The sequence below is a fragment of the Cyprinodon variegatus genome, unplaced genomic scaffold (assembly GCF_000732505.1).
Source record: "Cyprinodon variegatus isolate N-32 unplaced genomic scaffold, C_variegatus-1.0 Scaffold53, whole genome shotgun sequence".
NCBI lineage: Eukaryota > Metazoa > Chordata > Actinopteri > Cyprinodontiformes > Cyprinodontidae > Cyprinodon > Cyprinodon variegatus.
In genome coordinates, this window is record NW_015150506.1 from 1,680,377 (window position 1) to 1,686,136 (window position 5,760).

General features: G+C 39.0%; 1 protein-coding gene across 2 annotated transcripts in view; it reads right to left on the minus strand.

Annotated features, from left to right (window-relative positions):
• Positions 1-5,031, minus strand: part of hdlbp (high density lipoprotein binding protein) — a 21,760-nt gene extending 16,729 nt beyond the window's left edge. For both annotated transcript variants that reach the window (XM_015371100.1, XM_015371099.1), the window contains exons 1-2: positions 4,944-5,031; positions 1,816-1,889 (exon numbers count right to left, since the gene is read on the minus strand). The gene's annotated coding sequence lies outside the window, so the exon portion shown is untranslated. The remainder of the gene's footprint in view (positions 1-1,815; positions 1,890-4,943) is intronic.
• Positions 5,032-5,760: the final 729 nt, after the last annotated feature.

The following is a 5,760-nucleotide window of genomic DNA, read 5'->3' on the forward strand; positions in this document are numbered from 1 at the left end:
ATTTAAATCCGATTTCCCTACGACTTTAACTTGAAGAACATAAAAACCTTCAGTCACATGCTTCCATAGGGACTTGCTTAATCTAATCTACCGTTATCAGAGACAAGTCATGTTCCAGAGATCAGGATCACCTTTATTACATTAGTGACCTCAAAGTAGTGTTGATACAAAAAAAAGAAAGACGCTAAATAAGGAGATCAAACACTGATGAGAAGAACTAACTGAAATCACAGTGCGCCATTTCCACGAATGATAGGTGGGTGAAGGTTAAGAGGATTTCCCTCAGTGACACCCCCCCTCTGTCCACAATGCAAGAGATTAAAGTCAATACCCATGAGCAAGCCAGGCCTTAGATCTTTGAGCCAAATGTTCACGTCCAAGATGAAGGCGGGGGGATAAAATAAAACGCACCATAACCCAGTATTTTCAAATTTCATACATTTAAGGCTCTGATTAAGCTCCACTAACAAAACATTGATTACGGTGGGAACAAATGAATACAGGGCCCCATTTCAGGCTGGATTAAACTTCATCTATGGTGAAACCTGATCTAGTCAGGCGAATATCTAGCTTCTGCGTTTTCTTTTTTTTTTAAAAAGGAGAAAAATGAAGCCAACAAAAGGAAATATGTGAACAGGGTTTGGGTCAATTTTCACTCAACTGCATGCTTTACTTAAATGAGACGAATTCTTCCATCCTGACGTTAACCAATAACCTGTCAAAGCCTGTCTAGTTACTACAAGGTAATGCCGTGCATGGAGAGGTTCAATAAACACCTGCGGCTTACTTAGGAAAAGCCTAGTAGCTCAGCCTGGGGGTGTTGGGACTATGAAGGAACTCTAAAGGTTTAACCACCGTCTTCTGGTTCATAGCTGTGAACATGGGAAGAAACATGCTGGTATCGCTCCTGTCCTCATGCGCGTATAAAAGGCTTAAAACAGGCCATCCAGGTACTTCCTGGTCAGGGAACCTCACTAATAATTGTCATACAGGAAAACTTTAGCATAAAAAAAAAGCTAAATAAATGTAAAAACAGAGAAACTATAGGAGGGATCAAGCTTAAGAGGTAAAAAAAAAACAGATTTATAACTGGGATCTATCCATCTACAACGGAGTATTAGGAGACAGATTCTTTTTTTCTTGTTTTTCGAGAATAAAGTCGTAACATTACGAGAATATAGTCTTAAAATTATGAGAATAAAGTCTTAAAATTACAAGAATAAACGTCTTAAATTACAAGAATAAACGTCTTAAATTACAAGAATAAACGTCTTAAATTACAAGAATAAACGTCTTAAATTACAAGAATAAACGTCTTAAAAATTACAAGAATAAACGTCTTAAAATTACAAGAATAAACGTCTTAAAATTACAAGAATAAACGTCTTAAATTACAAGAATAAACGTCTTAAAATTACAAGAATAAAGTTGTATTTTATGACAACTCTTCCAAGAAGCCCTTTCTTCCCTAAAATGAGGAATGTGGAGCATCATGGGAAGTTATACTTTAGCATCGGTTTGACAAATCAGGAAATCTTTTAGCAGCAGCATCAAACTGGGCAGGAGGTCAAAGTGACTCTGGATGCTGATTGGTGGAGCTGGTCAGCCGCCATCTGCTGGGCGGAGCTCCAAGCTTTCTTTCTGAAACGGGTTGTTGTAGGATGATTTCATTCTGGTAGTGTTACGACTTCATTCTCAAAATAAAAAAGATCTCTAGCCTGGCCCTAATACTCCATCAGATATGATCCTTTAGCAAAGCATCATGATACATTTGTTGTGGATAAACGGCTGTTTGCTGTGTGCGTGTTAACTTACCAGCTAAATGGTCAGTTACCAGATAATCCGTCCTGTAAAATTGCAAGTTCCCGTCAGCCTGCCAGCTTTTTTTCCTGTTTAAAAAGAAAAGAGAAGGGGTGGAAATAAATACTCCAAAAGAAAACATTCCCATCGGCCTACAACTTGATGAAAAAGCAGCGAACCAAAATTGTCACTGAAGCCTTTCAGGTCATTAGTCGCTGCCGAGCAGCATGGACGATTATCACCTCCATAAACACAATGATCCCTCATGAGACAGTGTGGCATTACAGTAGAAGATATTCTATAAAAATCATTTACTAAGGGATAGGTTTTTCAGTTGGAGCATTGTTAATGCATGGCTAAGTTGTCTTCTGGTTTCGAGGTGCAGGATTTGTTCAGATCAGACCAATAAGGCGTCTGGGGGCTGTTCATTTTGCTACAGTTTAAACCATTTTAACTTGGGGACGCTGTGCAGAGCGGCAATGTGCTGAACTACTGCACAACATTCAAACAAGAACTGGCTGAGACGCAGCGTGCTGCGATTTTAATGTGCAACAGACCATATCACAAGTTTCACAAGTTTACGGTCCTTCAACATGCAGCCCCTCTAGCTTTGCTAATTTACATAAGACAAACCAACTGAGCGACTAGTGCAATCAGAAAAAAGGGCACAAGCTTTTTACCTTTTAAACATCAGGAAATGGAAATGTTTGATCTTACACAGCCAACGCATGGCTTATAATCAGGCATATTACCAGATGTGGATCAGGATCCACTTCTGTTTCAATTAGTGGCTGTCCTCTCAAGTTCAGATGCAGAATAACCCCAAAATGTTGCCTTTTATCAGTTTGAACCTATGAAATCCCACTAAAAAAATCCCAGAACTAAATTTGTATGCAGTGTTATGGTTAAATAAGACATTGGATCCATTGATTATGTTAATTTAATTCAGTGTTAAGCATTAAAAATACAAAAAGATTAAAACACAACCGATTAAGGCAGTACATCCTTAACTGGTCCTCTGCAAAATCTGCAGTCAAATCATTTTACGCTGCTCACGGCAAAATCTTCTGTCTCCTCTTAAGGTTTTATTACACGATTGATCCAAATATAAAACCGCATAAGGTTGTTCACACCATAACTAACCTCCCCCCCCTTCAGACAGGATCCAGGTTATAAATTATTTTGGATTCATCTCTTTCAGTTACACCTCTGATATATAATCACTTATTTTCAGGTATAGCTCCTTTGAGAATGAAGTTAGCATTTGTGCATTATGAGTATAATACAGCAATTACCACTAATAAATTATTAAATCATGAATATCTGACTGAAATACTAATGGGAATGCCCACCGATGTACATCAATCCTATCCAGGGGGGTATTTACCATTAGGCAATACATGGCAGCTGCCTAGGGCTCCAAGTTCCTGGGGGCACGAATGAAACCCTTTTTACATGAACGGTTAATAATACCATTACTTATTTGTAAACATTAATTATGTTTTTGATAAAAATCCTTTCGCTAAAATACCTTCAGAATGCTGATAATATTAAGTGTGTCTCACATTTCTAAAAAGCTCCTAGCGCCAAATCTAGCGGCTTTTTTCTGCTACTGGAGACTTTGGAGACAACATCTAAAAGCAGCGAACTCTGCTCTCCAGAGCCAGTAGATTGGTAACCCCGCCTCCTGCTCTCCTCTATCTTGTCTGCTGTCATGATTCATGCAGCTATTATTTCATCCAAATGAAAAATGGAGAACAGAGAAGCAGATCATGGCTTGTCTACAGTGAAAAGAAGGACTGGGTTATTTACTTTGGCCTTTTTGGAAACACAGGAAGGAGCAATCAGCTAAGTGAGCTTAGTGCTTGGAAAAAATCTTTCATTCCTTTAGAGACAGCATGAAAAGTCAGCTGAGTACAAAACATAGAGAGGAAAACAAGAAGAAAAGGGACAAGAAGAGAGGGACACAACCTAGAACAGATAATGGATGTCTATTCTATTAACATTTCTCTATCTGGAGAATGGGGCTGTTACATGTGCTGCCTTCTCAATTCAGAGGGCCCCCTGTCTGTCTTTGCCTGGGGCCCCACATTTTCTAAATCCACCCCTGATCTCAACATAAATCCCCTTGTTGCTTTGTTAATTATTATCATTTATTCTTATGTTTTTAGTTCCTTATCGATGTTTCCTTATATTTTTCCATTTTGAAATCTGTCTCTACTTTGCCTTCCACAGATTTTATACAGTTGCTTCTGCCTTACTTGTACTTACCTAGTTTAAATAAAGTTCATTAAAACCAATAATAAATGATTAACAGCTATTAAATTTTAAACAATTGATCATATTGTTAATAACCTGCTTATAAGCCATCGTTTTCTTGCAATAATTATATTTTCTACCGCCTGCCATCCTTTCTAACGTTATAGTGTAAATCCCAGCTTACAGACTTAAGGCAGCAGCTAACAGGATATCATGTTAACTAGCTGACAGCTGCCAACGATACTTTAAACTACAGCTAATGCTAAGTCACATCGGCTAACAGATAAAGTCAGCCTGACAAAATGTTACATCATCAGGCGAGATAACGTTAAATAAACAAGCATTTGGATAGAAGTGTGAGAGCCTCAAGGACAACCATTATCATTAGCTTGGTAGGAAACTTGCTAAAAACTTCAACTACGGCGCGTGACACGTAGCGCTCCTGCTAACAGGTAGCCTCCAGTTAGCATGCCGTACTCTCACTTAGAGAAACTGAACTTATGTCTATCGCTTTTATAGTTAGTGACATCAGACTAAAGGCCGATTCAAAGCGGGAAATCCTTCCAACAATCAGCCCCGCATATTCAGACTGCGGTCGTGTCATTTTTATGCGGTTTACCTAACATTAGCGCACTCACTAAAAGTACAAGTCCAACTATAGCCTAGCTAGCGAGCTAGCGTTAGCCTCCATAGCGAGCTAAAGTCCACGTAGGCACACAGCTGAGCAGGCTGAGATGACACGGAGTCAGGCCACAACATCCTGGAACATAAGGCGCTCATCCACAGCGGGGATAAAACACCCGCATGGCGGCGCCTTTATGGGCTAAAGTCACCGATGGCAGGAATATAGAGGCTGATACTGAACAGAACGAGGCGATACTCACTTATTTGATGTGTTCGTCTGCCCTGAAGGTGCAGGAGCTGAAATTCCACTGGCGAGAAGGTGGGAGTGAAGCCTGGCGGATATATAGAGGACTCCGCCACCAATCATGTCCGCGAACGTCACGTCCAGGAGTCCGGTTACAACTGCCAGCAGTGAGGCTTTAATTCACAAGTTCTTCATCTGAACCAGCCCAGCATGGCCACCATTACTCTGGACACTGCAGTTAGAAACTATTCATTACTGGCAACAGTCTGGGAAATATTATATATGTGGAAGTTTTTAAGTCATGCTAAAAATGACTGAAAGAACTGATTAAGTAAATAAATTAAGAGCTTAGCTGTAGGTTGTAGGGTTTTTATCCAGAAGAAATAAAGCTATGAGTCTAAAACAGAGGCGGATTTAGGAAATTTGGGGCATAAAGAGCTGGCTGGGATGACTAGGGCCACTGAAAACAAAAAAAAAGTTTATGGATTTTTAAATATTGTTTTAGTATAATATGGGGAAAAAGTCAGACTTTAATCTCAGAATTCTGACTTTAATCTCTGAGCCTTTCATCTTAGAACTCTGACTTTAATTTCTGAGAATTTAATCTTAGAACTCTGACTTTAATCTCTGAGACTTTCATCTCAGAATTCTGATTTTAATCTCAGAATTCTGACTTTAATCTCTGAGGCTTTCATCTCAGAATTCTGGCTTTAATCTCAGAATTCTGACTTTAATGTCTTTAATCTCTGAGACTTTAATCACAGAATTCTGAGTTTGATCTCAGAATTCTGACTTTAATCTCTTTAATCTCTGAGACTTTAATCACAGAATTC